Source organism: Pleurodeles waltl, chromosome 6 (assembly GCF_031143425.1).
Source record: "Pleurodeles waltl isolate 20211129_DDA chromosome 6, aPleWal1.hap1.20221129, whole genome shotgun sequence".
Taxonomy (NCBI): domain Eukaryota; kingdom Metazoa; phylum Chordata; class Amphibia; order Caudata; family Salamandridae; genus Pleurodeles; species Pleurodeles waltl.
In genome coordinates, this window is record NC_090445.1 from 1,019,802,884 (window position 1) to 1,019,822,595 (window position 19,712).

The window sequence follows — 19,712 nt, forward strand, 5'->3', positions numbered from 1 at the left end:
TCCAGGTGTGACTAAAAAGGCAACAGGTGGTATTACGTTTTGTTGCATACTGAAGCTGCAGATTTTAGGTTAGTAGTAATCTGCAATATCTTCCCGGCTAGGAATGTAGTAGTCATCAATTGTCAAAACTGTCACCGTAACTAATGATGAAAGATAGATGAATCACTGTGTACAACAGAGACTCACACAATTGGTAACAAGTGTGCAAGTCACCATGAACACTAGGCACTTGCAGAGAGCAGACATGCCCACAGATGTGAAAATTACAGCAGAGGAACCAGAATGTTCCAGCTAGGTACATATGAGTCTGATTACCTAAAATTATGTGCACGAGAAGTGCAGATCACTGAAAATTCAACATGGCAGCTGTAAAGATGTGGAAACATCACTGCCAAAAATCGAAAACAGGACCGGTCACCAATCCTCCTGAGTTATATGCAACACAGCTACTGTCAAGATGGCGGCAGTAGAATAATGCTGATGCCATTGCGGGAAAATCAAGAAACAGGACCGCTCACCAATGCTCTGAGATGGCATCCACATATGAGACATAGTTACTGGATACCAGAAGTTGCAGCGACTCTGCACTAACAAGATGACACCCACAGAGCACTGAGCTCCCACACAGTGGATATTTGGTTGCCAGACTTTGCATGTGATGCACAGGCTTGGATTTTATGCTACTAAGGGCCGCTCTACATGCCGCCGTCAATCCTAATCCAAGGAACACCAATGAACCAGCAGATATGAAGACCCAGCTCATCTCCACTAAAAAGATGTGTTGCAGACTCCAAACAGGTTATTTCATATAGATTTATTTAATCACAATACAAGACAACTGGCAGAGGGCAAGGGAATCCACAACTGCTGACTAATTTCAAAACTAGGGGTGGGCGGTAAACTCTAATCTGCTGGTGGAGTTTGAGTAGTTTTGCCTTGGAGATCGGCAAAAACGTCACCAACCACCGCATGGCAGAGTTTACAAACCACCACCATTCAGTCCACAACATTCAAATCTTCCCAGTGCAAGCCCCACAACAATATACAATCAAGTCCCAAAAGTGACATACAATGAATGATGGGGGAGGCAATGTGAAATGATGGGGAAGAGCACTGGGAATAGAGAGGATGTGATAGGAGAGGTAAACCTAATCATGAGAAACTCCAGTGATAGGAGGGATTTGGCTGAAGAGGGGGACATTGACAGAAGACATCAGCAGTGATGGTGGAGGTTAATTGTTATGGGAAAGGGAGCAATGATGTGAAAGATGGGAAGTGATAAAGGAGACATGCAGTTATGGATAGGATATGCACTAAGAGGAAAGCTGGACACTAACAAGAGTAGGGTAAACTTTGTGAGAGAAGTGGACACTGTCTGGAGAAGAAAGCGGTGAGAGTAAAGAGTGACAGTTAAAGGCTGACAGCTGTGAGATGGAGACTAATGGAATGAAGAATTAGTGTCAGGAGAGAGGTGGACACCAAGGAGACAGGAGAGTGACAATAGGATATCTAGACAGTGATTTGAGTGGTGCACAGTGATGGAAGAGATTGACACATTTGAGGTAGATACTTATGGGAGACTTATGGGAGATGTTGGCAGCGATAGGAGGGAAGGACAATGTGGGATATCAGGACATTGCTGTAGGCAGCGGCAGGACAAGTGAGCTATGCCTCAGGATTGGGCTGTGACAGGAGAGGAGGCCATCATAGTGAGGGCCAATGAAAAGCGAAGTCCACAGTGCCCCAATATAATCTCCATTTGGTCAGGGTTTTAATCCACTTTTGTCATAGCATCACCACCTAACCTGACACAAAAATATTTTATGCAGGTGATCCTGGCCTTACAACATTTGAAGACCACTGGTGTGGGCTATTATATATGTAACCCCGGGGATTATTTCCATGCTCATCCTTTCAATGGATGTAAATTAAGTTTTATTGTTTTGCTGGTTTTTCAGGAGTCACTGGGCAGGTGGGGTTATTGGGTTTGATTATAACAAATGCATCATTTGGCTACTGATGTTCTGGGGCTTATTTTACCACTGAGCTCAAACCTGAGCACCAACTAGAGCCCTTTAGCATTTGACCTTTAGGGTAGCAAAGTGGAGTGGTCAAAGACTTACTCAGGGGGATGGTGTGTTGGAGAAACATAGATATTAATGAGACACACAATTTCAGTAAGTTAATCAGAGTTCAGCCAGTGCTTTTGCAGAAACAAACAAGTAAATTACTTTCAACACACAATACAATACTGCGTATAAATATATAAATGCATTCAGGTGGTGCACCATTATTAATGCATCAGTCAGAATGAGGGAAGAAATGAGCCAGTGCTGGCCTATTTGGTTTCTCTTGGTAATGTTTTGTGTAGTTATAATCAATAAGATGTATGATCAAATGCCCCTTTGAGAAAATGGTGGGTAATGCTCTTAGGACATACCTGTGGGTCAAGTGGTGGGTAATGCTTTTGAGATCCTCTTCTGGGTCCTTGTCAACTGCTCCAGATCAAGACTACATACGGCATGAATTTTCCACAGTTACAGTTAACACTGCATTGTCTCACCTTTGCACCGTACATTTGTGTCTTTTTAATCTTTGACAGTAAGGGCCTGCCTCTGCTGATCAGTGACATGGCTTGTGCCTCTGCAGGTTGTATCACATTTTATATAGCCCCTCATTGTGGAATCACAATGACTCTAAACCAGGTAAAGTTTCTATGGTCTCTCGTCTCTGTGCATGGTACACTTATACAAGGCTCTACTAAATATTGAGCAGTGTGAGAATTGGTCAAGAAAAGGTTGTACTATGCTCTCTCCCATCCAGGTCAAGGTACTCCTCACTGTGGGATCTTCTTCGAGCCAAACATGAATCCACCATCCAAACACCCTAAAAAGCCTGTTCCAGGTTGCAATGCAGCTGCAATTTTACCCTGGCACTTTTGTTCGCTCTGACCAGGCTGCTGAATGCCATTAAAGCAGTGGCACCTGGTAATTTTGGGAGGGAGGGGGATGGATGAGACACAAACACATACACACTCACTTACACACTCACTCATACCCATGCATTCATTCACACGTGCACATATACCCATTCATTCACCACACTTGTTACCAAATTTTCAAACATGCATGCACGCACTAAACATTAATTAAAAAAAAATAACACTTACCTACAGCTCTGCCTCGGAGATCCCAGGAGGGTTGGGACTGATGCCTTTCCTCATTGGTTGACCTTAAGTCAGCCAATGTGAGAAGGCAGCAGTGCCAAGCCTCGGAGGGCCCTGGAGGGATGGGAGTGCTGCCTTCCCTCTGTGGTTGACCTTGGGTCAGCCAATGAGGAAACGCAGCAGTGCCAAGCCTCAGAAGTCCCAGTAGGGATGGGACTGCTGCCTCCCCTTGATGGTTGACCTTAGGTTAACCAGTGAGGGAAGGCAGCAGCCCCAAACTCGTCACAGCGTTGGATGGGGGTCAGGAAGACTGATTGACACTCACCATCAGTGCTTAAAACTAAAGTGCCCAGGTCAGAGGCAATAAGTGACCGTACCCCTCGTCACTGAAGGAGAGGGCCTCCAGGGCTTTTGCTGAGCTGAGGAGGTCTCGCCTACAGGAGCTGTGACAGTCTCAGACCGACAAAGTTCAGCTCAGGCAGCCAGCAGCTTGCACATTTTGTGCATGTCTAGTTCATGGCTGCCTGACCTGAAAATGAAGAGCATCTGTAAGGCTGATCTTTGCTGAGCTTGTCGCATAGGCTCTCATTATCCTAATGAGACTACTGGATTTTTGGGCGGCAAGATTGTTCACAGTGTGGGGGACTAAGTCTGACCCACGGTGAAGGACCCTTGTCACCCGGTTTTTGCTCCGGCTAACTAGCAGTGCCTCATCTCCCCCAAAGGGAGGAGACAATTGGGCAGCCGAGCGCATTACATCTTAGTACTTCCCAGGGATGTCGTGGTCACTCAGGTCACAAACGGTTCTCTCGTACACAGTGCGGTCTCATATATAAATGACAAAGGCAGTTTGAGTTTTAAAGATTGGTTTAATAAAATGACTGCATTTTAGATAACAAAGCGTGAGCTACAATAACCAGAACTATGCAACACAATAGGATTGAAATAGTAACAAGGAGAGTGAAGCACAAGAATAAAGCTATCATAGCGCAACTAGATTATGTTCTCTCTAAGTTATATGTTGAGCACAGCCTGTGAAGCTCTAAGCCTGCCTTTCAGGTTCCACCGGAAGGACATCAAAACTCATACCTGAGCAAAGGCCTGTAATCTGCATCAGCATCTGCAACGGGGCAGTCAGCATCTAGTTGTGGGTTCCTGGTCGGAATCTCCCTCTTACGTGTACTAGGACTAGAAAGTGTTTTTATAACTAACACGCCGATGTTCTAAGAAACGTCCCTACGTAAGGATGTGTACTTTCTACGAACCATAAAGACTAAACCTCTACCACGCCTATCGGCAATGTACCAGACTGTATCCTTGACTGAAGCAGAGAGTGAGCAAGAATGTATTGTTTGAGAACACAGTTCTGAAGTAAGCTAAACAGTGTGATAGAATGAAATAAAAACAAGACCATGAAACTGGTTATTGTAAAATAATAGTGCAAGGTTGAATAAAATGCATCTAGGGCAAAGTTCACAGAGGCCTAATACGTTAAGCAAACGTGCATAAAGCTATAATAAAAATGGCTACACTACAACCTCCCCTTGCCGGTAGAAAGTGGTTTAAGCCGAAACTAAAAAATGCCCTAGACTAAAACATAAGTAAAATCCTATCAAATTTCAACAAGTTAAGAGGACACTAAAGCATATCAATCCTCAATTTAGAAAAATAGGCATGCGGCCAAATGCCGAATTCAAATGACAATGTAAATTTAGAATAAGTTCAATTCAAACAGTGGTCATGGAAAGCAGGAGATTCTCCACTTCGGCTGATGACAAAACTGGAAAATCCACGCCAAAGACTACCAAGGAGCAGGTGTGTTCCAAAGCCCCAGTGTCAACCAAGGCGGCATCCCGTGTAGAGCCTGTAAACGAGTCAATATCTACTTCCTCCAGGAAGGGTATCTCGTAAGTAGCCTCTCGAAGCAAACGCAGCCGCAGCGCGCATGTCTGGTAATGAGCCCTCATCGGGAACATCAACAGATCAGCATCAACCACTGGGGGGCGTCTCTGTGAGAGACAGACGTCTAGTGTATGTTCAAAAAAGCACCAACGGCACCGAAACACGGGCTGCACACAATCCAAAACCGGCCTGAATGACAGAGACCAGTCATACTCCAAATGTTCCAGGAGTGTTGCTCCAAAGTGCTGCATCATGCGTTCACGACACAGCTGCACTGATGGGAGCGCCCTCATTTGTCCTTGTTGCGGCGGGACAGCCATTATGGAAAAACAACAGCAACAGTAAAATGCCGGCTAATAAAGCCAAAGTTATCGGAAATCCCCCAAAAATGCTTCAGAAAATTTAATGAATAGCCAAAGGTATTAAACCGAATATGGAAGAGAAGGTGTGAACGAAACCAACACCAACGGTTTTAAAAAAATCTGCTAACCCAGCTGTGCTGGACGCATTAAATATACGTCCCATGAGTTAACCAAAGTGGCTCGGAAAGTTGGTATTTAACAGGGACTGTATTTCCGCAGATGACCTTGCCACCTGAAGTGCGTAGGTCTCGCGTGCAGATGTAAGGGCCACATGCTTCTGAAACAATAAAGCCTTTAGTCTACTTAACTTGTCAAAATTCACCTTGGAAGTAGCAATGTGAGGCCAAATATCCGCTACCTCCCTCAATTTAGTGGGGGGAAACAGCACACTCCAGCAGCAAGTGACGGCCTTAGTGACCGAAACAACGTAAACTATTCTGGGCCGCATGCCACAACAGTCTTCACTATTGAGGAGGACGTAGCTGCCGTTTGAAAGCACCTGGAATGTGCGTTTAATCAAGGGGACCGGAACTCCCTTCAGATAGCAAGCCAAGTTCGCTACCGAAGCATTACACGCCCCATGTAAGGACAGCTGCTTACAAATCATTGAATGGCTGATGGAAGTCTTGCATTCACTACCGCTAAGAAAGACTTCTTTCATGCCATTGAGGCATTTCTACAAGAAGGGAAGCTCCCACACCTCATGGATGTAACTATCTCCCAACTTTTCATATCTGCCTACCAGAACATGTTTCAAACAAGAAGTGAATTGTAATGCAGAACTAGGCAGACTAATAACCCCGTGTATCAACCACTCTGCAGAGGGAATCTCGGCCACAGTGAAAGGCAATCTTTCTAACTTTTCAATGTTGAGCATGACATAAGTCGCCTCCTTCTTAGCCATTAGTTGTTGTAGTCGCGTTAAATTAAATAAAAAAAATATTTCCCTGGAACGTATGTGCTGCCACGGAATGCGACCTGCCTTCAATGTCTGAAGCGTCCAACCCAACTGCATAATGGACCTGGTCTGACTTTGTCCATGATATAAAGAAGACATATCAGATCGTATAATGTCTATAGCAGAGGAAACAATGTTGTTAATTGTATATATCCGGTTGGACAAGGTGTGAATTCCATTATCCACAACAGCTAATGCTTTTTTCAAATTTTCCTGATCTATCTGCCTTAACCGGGCCACAGCCTCTTGTTAGGAAAGTTTCCATATTTCATTGTATACTTCATACAAGAAACGCTTCCTACGTGGCATCTTCGGGCCTGACAAAAAATCTTGTAAGTCAGTGTCATTAGACAGGAGAGTGAAATGTGTCTTAACTGCATCTAGCGAGGATGTTTTTAACCATTGCTGGCACAATTTTCCCACACTATATGTAGTAATTATTTCAGCATGTTCTGGTGATATATAGCGAGGGTCTTACCTACTCGTTCGGAAACCCCCCGAGGAGGTGACAAAACGTTGATGACACCCGTTGGTGTCTATTGGCCACACTAACCACCCGCCTGGACGTGTCAATGAAGCATTAAATGTACCATTCTGGACCCATTCAGTAAGCTCACTAAAGGTGGCATTTACGTATTTCTGCCAATTATTAATTTTTGCAGAGGCAGGTATACTAGGCATGTTCAATTCTCTGATTGTGGCTAAGCCTAAAAAGCTAGTCTGTTGTACTGTTTCATTTAAAAAAATCATTTGAACGGTAATGAGACATGCTCTAAACAATGTTTCTCTACCCTTTGTTTGCCAATTTTTTGTTCCCCAAACACTTTTCAAATCAACATTTTTTGACCAATATTCATAACCTTCAATCGACAATCGGGAAACAAAGGAATCCGAATATATGAATTTCATGTTGGTCGACAATATTTGTTTATTTTTAGTCGGAGTTAACCTAAAATAATATGACTTAGCATTCTTTTGATGATGCCCAGAAAAATACGTAAATTTATCAAAATAAGTTTTGGAACTCCCTTGCGGGGGAGTTGGGCAATGTTCCCATTGCGTATAGTCAAATATCATTTTTGGACTACTTGCTCTATGTATGAAGTGGTGCCCATAATAATTATAGCAAAACATATCACCATAATTCTCTTTAAACTGGTAAACATCTTCATTTTCATAGACAGTATAATATTGTAATTCTGTCATCATTGAATCAACAGTCTGCACATCCCAATCATCAGATACAATGCCTGGTATTACTATATCATTCATAGACAACTTTAGTACATATGGTATTTGAATTATCTCATTGGGACCGTGTATATCAAACATTACTTTATCCCACACAATCCCACCCGGAATTGGTACCGCAGAAATGTTCACAAAGGACAAGTCTCTTCTAACCCTATGGGATGAAAAATATGGTTTCAACACCTCCTCCACCTGTTCAACCGCTGATCTCTCAGGAAGAAAATGACCATGTATCAATAGAAAAAAGGTGATAACACACCCAATCCGAAGAAAAAATGCTGTCATAGTCAATATGAGCCACAGATAGTTCCATGGAAAAACAAAATATGTATCTTTAAGCCAACACATCAGCTTACGTGGACCTGACAGGTCAGTAGTCAAAGAGGCAAACGAGTCCAATAGACCATCGTTGTTGTCGGCAAAGTAACCAGAGGCAGTTTGTGCAAAAGGCGTCGCCGTATTCAATGGAGGAGTTGGTGTTTCTCGCAGTGGTACACTGTAGGTAGCACCATCCGTCACGTCAGTAGTCATGTAGACTTGATCAAATGTTTCTAAATTAGTCGTTGTTAGTGGAACTAAAGCTAGATCATTATCCACCCTCCCCAAGCTCGGAGAGGCAACAGTGTTAGTATAGATGACTTGAAGCGGAACTTCTTCTCCAGTAGTGAGAGGGATTCAGGGACTACTGGACATTCCTCTTGGATGGCTGTTTAGAATCGGCCACATGTTGTAACTTGACATTGTCAATAGAAACAAAGTGATTTTTTTGGCACCTGGCAACGGGGGTAGAATAACTGTTCTTGTTCCGTGTATCCCCAACACAGGGACTGGTGCACGATAAGAAGGACCAAATTATTTTTTCACTGCAACCTTTTCACGCACAAGATCCCCAAACCTGGGAATCCAGCCGGTAAGCGTTACTGGCGTATCCTTAATTCCTGTGGATGCAGCACTTTTAGAAGAGTTATCTTCACGGAACTGCTGTAATTCCTGTAAAACAGTGACACAATCATTTATGTCAAAAGGTGTTTCCGCCGCCTCCACACCAGGACCATCAAGATCCGGAACAAACATTCGTGTTCCGAACAGGCACTCATATGAAGTACGACCCCCCAGGGACCTTCTAGGCAGGTTATTTAGTGCTCTCTGAACTCCATACAGGTGGGTTAGCCAACTATGACCCGTACCTAAGACTCTGGCTGTTAAGGATTGCTTTAAATCGCAGTTTAATCGCTCCACAACAGAATTTCCCTCAGGATGAAATGGAGACGAGTACTGAAGCTGGACCCCCAAAGAAGCCATGGTGTCCCTGAACGTCCTTGAGGTGAAAGCAGGGCCATGGTCAGAATGGAATGCCGCAACTGCATATGTACCGACAAAGATTCACAAATCTTTAATAATAGTGCGAGTGTCAGCCGAGCGCTGTGGCCACACCCACACAAATCTGGAGCAAGAATCTACAGCGACTAGTATATATTTGTATGCACTATCTGGTGTTAGTGGACCGCAATGATCCAAGTACACACATTGTAATGGTCCGTTAGATATTAAGAGGGGTGTCTGCGGCGGGCGCTTAGCTGTAGAAACTTTAATTGTTGACAGATATCACAACAAAGGACATACTGCTTAGTCTCTTTATAGAAACCAGGCCACCAGTAACAGGCCTGTAATAACGATATTGGAGCTGCCACGCCAGCATGTGCAGATGCCACTCCCTCATGCGCTGCTTTAATAAATTGTGATATTACATCTTTATTGGGGATGTTGCGGACGCCTACGCTAGGAATTTTAACTTCAGCGTTCAGCATACTTCCCATGAAGTATTGATATTTATTTGGAAATCCTTTTGGATAAGGCGTGCCATCAACTGTAGCTTTTATGGCAGCCATAATCTCTGTGTCTGGTTTGGAACTCGAACGAGTCACTGCAGCTACAGTGGCAACTGCCACTGCCGATTTTGCAGCTTCATCAACCAAAGTATTTCCAGCAACGTGAATTCCAACGCACTGGTGTCCAAGTGTATGCACAACATGGACTTTGGGTAGCATCTCTTTCAGGTCTGCTACCTTCCTCCTCAGTAGTCTGTATTTTATGGTGTTGCCTTTTGAATCTCTGGACCCATTCAAGCGCCAGTAATGTAGATATTCATTAAAAGACTGGATGCAATAATACGAATCACAAAAAATCAGTGTGAACTGCGTCGGATCCGTATGTTCTAGTGCCATCAGTAGAGCCTTTAGCTCAGCCAATTGTGCCGTACAATCCCCTAGAGTTTGCGTATAGGTATGTTGGGGGCAGAATTTCTCCCCCTCCATGTAGCCGCTCACTACCGCACATGCAGCAGAATATTGGTGTTTTGTTCCAACCACCGGTTGCGCAGAGCCATCGGTGTACATGACTACTTGATATTGATCAATCGGCAACATGTCGGCGGGAACTGGATATTCAACTTCATATTGCAGAAATTCCTGAGTTTGTAACTTTGGGTCAAAAATGTAATCTACGTCAGTGGCTGTTAAAGACGTAGCCCATTGTATCCATCGCGGGTGAAGTGCTTTCGCGTTCGGGACGCTAGCTTTTGTAACAGCCTCGAGGGCCGGAATAGGAGAAACAACAATAATGCGTTTCCCCTGGGCAAGAGATCTTTCTTTAATAACAGCCATTTGTACAGCAGTGAGTATTTTCTCTGTGGGTGCAAAACGTTGTTCAGCAGCAGAATACAAGTTTGACTTGTATCCTATAGGGACTGTCTCACCCTCGTTAAATGTGACATATGTAAACCCAATGGCCCCAGCTATCACCCTGATGACCAAATGCGTCTTATTGTCCAGTGTGTGTAAATGTTTTGCTGCTAGCAGATCTGCTTGTAACTCCCGAAGGGTATGTGTATGTTCAATTGTCCAGAATTTGCTTGAAAAATCAGGACGTATCAATTCATATAAAGGTTTTATGCATGTAGCATAATCAGGAATGTATGTTCTGCCAAAATTTAGAAGGCCCAACAACGATTGAAGTTTCTTAATCGTATTTGGTGGTTACAATTGGGCACATTTTTCCAAGAATTGTGGCGCTAGGCTCTTACCTTCATTTGACAGCTCATATCCCAGGAATATGACGCTGGGGAAGGCAATTTTTGATTTTTTGAAGTTAAATTTGTAGCTGACTTCAGCAAACCTCACAACAATGCGGGCTACCCGTCTTAAATGTTGTAGTAACTCATCATCCGTGAGATATATATCATCCACATATGACAACGCTTCAGGGTCTAACTCGTGTAAAATAGCCGTCACATGAGCCGCAAACAGGCCCGGGCTGTTCTTATACCCTAGAGGCAAACAACAGAATTTGTTTCTAGGAGCCTAGTGCGCTAAAGCTTGTTAAATCTCGGTTTTCAGGAGCGATATTCTGGCAGAAGAATCCATTCGAGATATCTAAAGTTGTTTTATATTTTTTTCGCACAATGTTGCTCATTAGTGCTGCGCTATGCGAGTTCTGTATAGCATACAGTATGTACGGGTATGTCCGTTCAAATGTTTGTAGTCTAAGACTATTCTATATGAATGGTCCGGTATAGCTACAGGGAATAAGGGATTATTCATCGGTGAGACACAGGGTTCAATTACCCCCTGGTATTCCAATTGTGTAAGTACTTCTCTCACCGGTGCCCTTGCTTCATGTTTTATTGGGTACTACGGTTGTGGCTGAGGGTCACCTCTAATGGGAATTACTTGGTATGGAGAATCCCTGTCCCACCCTACGTAATTTCTAAATAAGGCAGGTGCTTGTGCAAGAGCCCATTTTATTGAATAAGACTCTGCGAGTTCCTTTGGAACTAGAGGCGAGAAGGAAGGTTTAATAACCTCCTCCCCTGCTGGGCAGTTGCGGACAAAATCAGGTGGGCCAGAAAGATATCATATATCTTAGCTACACGATCCCAAAAGATTGAGTGTATAGTGCGCTCAATGTCTCCTTCCAATTGTAAAGTCACTGTATACACCCTATCAGGTTTGGAGACACGCATATCTGCTGTTTCTACTTGTATGAAGTCATCAGTTGCTTTCAACTCCAGATGCTCTAGAAGATTCCGGCGAACTATTGTGACCTCTGCCGCGCTGTCTAGTAGTGCTAGAGCCCATTTCTTGTTCTTCAAGCGAACCCTCTTCCTGTGTGGCATGTCTAACTGAGACTGCTGCCATCTTTTTCTTTGTAAACTGTTGTTTTTGTTGTATCGGTTTCTCTTCCTTCTTGACAGAAACCTCTGAAGAGCGTTGTGATTCCTGTCTTGGTTTCACGTACTCTGTTCTCCGCTCTGACCGCCCACCTCTCTCATTTCTCTTTTCCTATGAGTCCTGAAAGGAACGAGATTGGCGTGTATCAGTATATTGATCTCTATCAGGCATTTTTATATTATCTCTATTTCTGAGATTATACCTATTCTGTGGGGTCTCCGTACATGGAGATTCTCCCCTTTCTTTCTTCAGTGTTTGTTGTTTTTTCTCCCAGCGTTTCTTATTACCCTCAGGTTGCTGTTTAGTATTATCTTTATTAATTTTTCCCTGAAATTGGGGTTTTTGTGGTCTAGCCCCTAGGCTATCTCGACCGATACTGGAATATGTTTCTGCTATTATTTTAGGCAGTTCCCGCTCCTGATCTTGTTGCGGGACGTCACGAAGACGCATGCGCACTGCAGGTGCAACTGCTTCCCCTTTAAGATTGCTTAGGATTATTGAAGAAACCGTGGCAAAGTTGCCCATCAGTTGCATTCCCAAATCTAAGACCGGGGCAGCCCCATATTCATCTTGAATTTGTTTAAGCACTTCCGGTAGGTTGGCTAATGTCGGTGTACCGTGTGCCGTTGTATAGAGCGCAGCAAATACCGTGCTCCATGTATTACAATGTTCCACTGTGAGAACCATCCCAGAGGGTAAACACATAGTTAGTATTCTATGTTTGTACTGAGGTCCTGGATGGGGAAATACTGCTTCCAGCGTATTAATTTTCTGCGCTAGCCAAAATGGAGTCTCCTCTCATTTTGCTGGTCCTTTACCCATAATAGAGTGTACAGTCACCGGATTTATACCTGGTGTTACTGCATGTGGTTGTGCTGGAGCAGCACGCGCTCGGTTTGTATTTAGTGTCTGCATCACAAATTGTACTAATCGTCTATATATTGCTATTAGTTCAGTATATAAGCATCGAACCTCAGCCACCGCCATATTAGCAGCCGCAGGATGTGGTGTATATGTGACCAAAAAGGCCAGGTAGGACCATCATTGCTTAGTGGACCTAACCTTACTGGTAATATTGTATGGGGTAGGGTGCAATCAAGCCAATTATTATGTTCTTGATAAGATAGAGGTATCTCTAAGTATGCATATGCCCTGTATTGTCCAGGCGCGTTCGCTACTGTGTATGTATGAAATGTATTTGTGTTCCCATCAACTGCTGGAAGGATGAACCAAGAGTGAAACAGTTCTGTTCTATATGCTGCGTGGGCGTCCACCACAAACGTGACTGGATCACCCTGGGCCGTAAGGCCATGTGCTAGCAAATGTGCTGTGAGCGGTTGTCTCATATTAAGAGCTATTTGTACAACCTGGGGATGTCGCCATTATAAAACCACCAGAATTGAGAGAAAGCACACCAAGCCTTTTTTTTTTTCCCTTTTAAGGGTCAAGCTTGAACAACCATCCACTGTAAATAGGGTTACCTATACGGCGTTGGTGGAAATCCTCAGTGACACGGACGTCTCCACTGAAGGAACTGAGGGATCATTATCTTATATGAGACCGAGAGAAACCGGTGGACCCGAAAATTAGAGCCAGACCAAATGTTGGCGGCGCCATGTCACGTAGACTCTCATTATCCTAATGAGATTACTGGATTTTTGGGTGGCAAGATCGTTCACAGTGTGGGGGACTAAGTCTGACCCACGGTGAAGGACCCTTGTCACCCCAAACCCGGTTTTTGCTCCGGCTAACTAGCAGTGCCTCATCTCCCCCGAAGGGAGGAGACAATTGGGCAGCCGAGCGCATGACATCTTAGTACTTCCCAGGGAAGTCGTGGTCACTCAGGTCACAACCGGTTCTCTCGTACACAGTGCGGTCTCATATATAAATGACAAAGGCAGTTTGAGTTTTAAAGATTGGTTTAATAAAACGACTGCATTTTAGATAACAAAGTGTGAGCTGCAATAACCAGAACTATACAACACAATAGGATTGAAATAGTAACGAGGAGAGTGAAGGACAAGAATAAAGCTATCATATTGCAACTAGATTATGTTCTCTCTAAGTTATATGTTGAGCACAGCCTGTGAAGCTCTAAGCCTGCCTTTCAGGTTCCACCGGGAGGACATCAACCCTCATACCTGAGCAAAGGCCTGTAATCTGCATCAGCATCTGCAATGGGGCAGTCAGCATCTAGTTGTGGGTTCCTAGTCGGAATCTCCCTCTTACGTGTACTAGGACTAGAAAGTGTTTTCATAATTAACACGTCAATGTTCTAAGAAACGTCCCTACGTAAGGATGTGTACTTTCTACGAACCCCAAAGACTAAACCTCTACCACATCTATCGGCAATGTACCAGACTGTATCTTTGACTGAAGCACAGAGCAAGCAAGAATGTATTGTTTGAGAACACAGTGCTGAAGTAAGCTAAACAGTGTGTTAGAATGAAATAAAAACAAGACTGTGAAACTGGTTATTGTAAAATAACAGTGCAAGGTTGAATAAAATGCATCTAGGGCAAAGTGCACAGAGGCCTAATACGTTGAGCAAATGTGCATAAAGCTATAATAAAAATGGCTACACTACAAGCTTGACAGACACTTTTCTTGAGGGGCAAAAGGTGAGGAGGCATGGTCCATCAGCCATTATGGATGGACTGCTGCTGCATTAAAGGCACTTCATTTTCTTTCTGGAAATATACAGAATGTGGTTTCCATGAGAGCCAAGCTGTCACAGAAGCACCTACATTTTGGCATGTTCAAAGGGCTCAAGAATTTTAAGGCCTCGGCATATGGGAGTGCATGGAGGTGTCAAATTCTTCCTTGGTATGCTGTGGCTGCGTTCTACTCTTCCTGCCACATCTCTTTTCCTCAAGACAGGCTCAAGACAGTTCTTCTCCTGGCAGGTTACGGAACTCCCTTTCCTTAACCAAGCAAATGTGAGGTGGCAGTCAGTGACTCCCAGCTCTGGAGCACCTAGGGGTTTCTCAATCTCCATTGCTGTTTGACCCCAGATTCTTGCTAATTAGATTGTTTCAGCCCGAGGCTCATACCAAGGTTGCTGATCGAGCTTGCGTTTGCTCAGACTGAATTCAGGAAGGTTCCTGCATTTTATGTTTTCCTCCTAGACTGACCAGATAAGGGTCACCTTGGTGGAATGAGAGAGTCTATAACAATGATGGGGTTCTGTGTTATTCCTATAATCTGAACAGAAGTATTGTTTGCTATGCTATGTGACAAAACAGGAGCGGGGCAAACACTAACCCCTGCTCGCTCCAGAGAGCAAATACAGAAACATGATACAGAAAGATGGTGGGTGTTGCCACACAGAAGGACCAGTTGCTGGAAGGATGCTGAAATACAGGTTCTGACTTCAAGTCTGATGACATAAAATGAGTTCTGGGGAGAGGGCTGATGCTCAGCGTAAAACTAAATTTATACAACTTTGAAGCTATTTATAACTTAGGAAGGGATTAGACTCATTTATTAGGGTGCATTATGACATATGATTGCGGCATATTTAGGCCCTTATTATGACATTGGTGGTAAATCCCACTTACCGCCACCTCGACTGCTGCCAATTTACAGCTGCAGGGCAGAAATCCGTTCACCATACTATGACACACATACACCAATCATCACTATTCAGCCACATACACAAATCCACCAGTCCAAAGGTCAGTGATAAAGTGGCGGTATCAAAACCCACACTGTTACACCAACAGAACAATGCCCACCACATTATGGCCCATGAATCACCACGGCGGACATTCAACGGTGGTAAACCATTGGCGGTACATACCATTGCGCTCAAAATACACACACACATACAAAACAACACCACATTGGACAATTCAAACAACACACACCTGACAACCATACACACACCACACCCACACACCCACACCACTATAAAACACACACCCATATTACCCACAACCATTTACGAATACAAACCATTGGCACGAGACAGACACCAAGACCACAGACAAAACCAGAGCCACACACTACTTACACTCATATACTACTCACGCACCCCATATCACACACCCCCAACACATCACCCTACACACCCTCACCTACACACCTCACACAACACCCATGGCACCACAAAGACACCCCTGATTCACAGAGGAGGAGCTAAGGATCATGGTGGAGGAAATCATCAGAGTAGAGCCACAGCTATTTGGAGCACAGGTGCAGCAGATATCGATAGCTAGGAAGATGGAGCTATGGCAGAGGATTGTGGACAGGGTCAAGGCCGTGGGACAATACCCAAGAACTATGGATGACATCAGGAAGAGGAGGAATGACCTATGAGGGAAGGTAAGTTCCATTGCAGCAAGACACCAACTTGCTGTACAGAGGACTGGCAGTGGACTCCCACCTCCTCCCCCACAACTAACAGCATGGGACAAGCAAGTCTTGGCAATCATGCATCCTGAGGGCCTGGCCGGAGTGGGAGGAGGACTGGACTCTGATGAGTCAACTCTCTACTACTACTACCCCCCTACCTGATGCCATCACATACCCGCACCCTCACTTCCATCACTCCACCACTTTCCACACACCCCACTATCACATCTCACTCCTCCCAATGCCAAGTCCTGCTTGCCAGACCAATGCATGGACACCACTCACAGACCTGCATGGACAGATATCACTAAAGCATGCACAATAGAGAGAATCAGCTAACCCACCATATACCAACTTACACAAGTGAAAGCTGCCAGGGCAAATACAACCAAAGATGGCAAGCCACGGATACACAATATGTCAGACACAGAAACAATAACACAGCATTTACATCCCCCCAGGTACCCCAGCCAACGTCAGCGGAGAGAAGTTGCCAGCAATATTCAGTCCCCCAACAGAAGAGGCCCACAGTGATGACCCCAACTCTCGTCTTCAGGATCTGGATGACCAACCTGGCCCATCAGGAACCTCTAGACAGCCGGTTACCCAGGCCCAATTACACACCACCGCAGAGCCTCCCCCCATCTGGAAACCTCACCACATCACCCACCCAGTGTACCCACACCTCTGTTCCCAGGACACGTCAATCAGCGGTATGTCCACCGCTTCAGGGACCCCAGGCCACACCTTCTACCCAAGACAATCAGGGACCTGGGGTCAGTGGGCACACGGTTCAGGGGACAAAGGCACAGGCTAACAGGGAAACTGGGAGGACTGCTGTGCGCCGGGGGAGGACAGGCCCAGGGAACCGACTCTCCAGGAGGCACTAGCAGAGATCCTGGGAGTATATCAACATTCCCTGGACATGATGATGGGCCAGATCCTGGACAATGTGCAGGGGAACAGGCAGCTGCAGGAGGGACAGTACCAGGAGATCAGGGAGGTCTTGCAGGCCATTAACAACACCCTGGTCTCCATTGCAGGGGTGCTGGCAGACATGGCCAACATTACAAGAGAGGCAGTCTCACACCAGCGGGCCGCTGCCACTAGCCAGATATCTGAATAGCCTTCCACCTCTGCTGCTGCTAGTGGCCAGGATGCCCCACCACAGGACCAACAGGCCACCAGCACCCCTCTCCCTGAAGAAGGTGAACCACCCCGCAAACGTTCCCTGCGATCCAGACAGAAGCCAGAGACACTTGCCAAGACCCCCACCAGGAAATGAGACTCTCCTGATTGTCACCCTAGTGTCCCACTCTGTCACCCTGTCCACCTTGAATTGCCATTGCTCACCTTCATATGTCCCCTTGGACAATGCACCAGTGCTACAAATAGACTAGAACTATACCCTGGACTTTCCTCCATCATCACCACATCCCATTGCACTTATCCCTCCATATTTTAGCACATCAATAAACACCCTTGGAAAAAAAAGAATTTTTGAGTATGTCAATTTTTTAAAGTATGTATACATTTCAACAGGTTCAGACATTGCAATTCAACTGCACACAAAATGAGCATAGGTGTATGACGTGTAGCTGGCTACAGTGATCATACCAGGAGCATTTGAGAGGTCACCAACATCTGTAAAATGAACTGCCAAAGGGTACAGTAAGTGGGCATAGAAGTGGGGAATAACAGCATGCCAGTGCCACAGAAATTCCCAAAAATGTCATTGAAATGTGAAGTAACACTATCTTACCTGTTTGTCATTGGAAGTACTGTCTGATGTTCTGTTGTCCTCATCCTCATCCTCTGCCTCCTCATCCTCACTGTCCACAGGGTCCACAGCTGCCACATGGGCATCTCCAGCCTCCTCCTCCTGCAGAAAAGGCACATGGCATCTCAGGGCAAGGTTGTGCAACATGCAGCATTCCACTATTACCTGGCAGACCTTCTTGGGAGAGTAGCACAGGGATCCACCTGTTAGATGGAGGGACCTGAACCTGGCCTCCAGGAAGCCAAAGGTCCTTTCTGTTATCCTTCTGGTTCACTCATGTGCCTCATTATAACTTTCTTCTGCCCTTGTCCTGGCATTCCTCACAGGGGTCAGCAGCCATGAAAGGTCTGGGTAACCAGAGTCACCTGCAATATTGAGGGACAACATTTAGCCACACACTACCCACACACCAACATATACTGGGTGGGGACCAGCGCTCACCTATTAGCCACACCCTGTGCCTCTGTAGTTGGCCCATCACATGTAGGATGCTGTTATTCCTCAGGACAAAGGCATCATGCAATGACCCAGGATACTTAGCATTGATATGGGAGATGTACTGGTCCACCAAGCACACCATCTATACTTTCATAGTGTGGAAACGCTTACGATTTCTGAACACCTGTTCATTTTGATGGGGGGGATGCAATATGGGTTCCATCAATCGCCCCAAATAGGTGGGGATATGTCCCATTGCATAGAACTCAGCCTTCACTGTGGCCAAATCTTCCACCGGGGGAAAACAATGTAGCTGCACATGTGTTTATTCAGGGCAGACAGCACTCTGGTCAGCACTATTGAGAACAATGGCTGTGACATTCCTGCTGCCAAGCCCACTGTTACTTGGAAAGAACCAGCTGCCAGGAAATGGAGAACTGCTAGTACTTGCACAAGAGGGGGGATCCCAGTGGGGTGACCAATAGCAGGTATAAGGTCAGGCTCCAATTGGGCACACAGCTCTGTGATTGCGGCCCTGTCAAGTCCATAGATGAGGATGATGTGCCTGTCCTCCATTGTTGTCAAGTCCACCAGGGGTCTGTACACGGGAATATGTCTGCATCTCCTATTCATCTGCAGCTGTAGCAATCTATGGGGAAAAAGACTGAGGAGCTGGTCACAAACTGAACAATGGGGCAACAATAGAACTTTGCATGCTGTTAACTTGCAATGGGTAAGTGTGACTTGTACAGTATATCCAATTTGCAACGGTGACGCAGCAAATATCTAGGGTATGCCCTCACCCCCCCTGGCGGAAATGGTGTCCGCCTGTCCTGTGTGGAGGGACAGGTGGAAGTGAGGTAATTCCACTAACGTTGTGTGCCGTTGTGGAAGGTGGTCGGGAACCGCCGTGCAACCCTTCATTTGGTAACATTTGGCCCTATGGGGTACAGTGGCCTATGGGGATCTATGCCGGCGGTAACGGTATGCACCGCAGCGGACGTGACCGCCAGTTTTCATCATATTCCTCACTTGCTACCTGATCATCCACAGGAGAGGACCTATACTGCATGTGCTGCTGTGACCTGTCTGGAACCTACCATGGCCCGTGTGACTGGGGAAAGGGCCCCGCCTTTACTTCTGCGGAGTTGGAGAGACTGGTGGATGGGGTCTTACCCCAGTTCGGAATGCTGTATGGGCCTCCAGACCAACAGGTGCGTACACATTGGGCACAATGCATGTGGCATGAATGCATGGAGTTGTGTGTGAA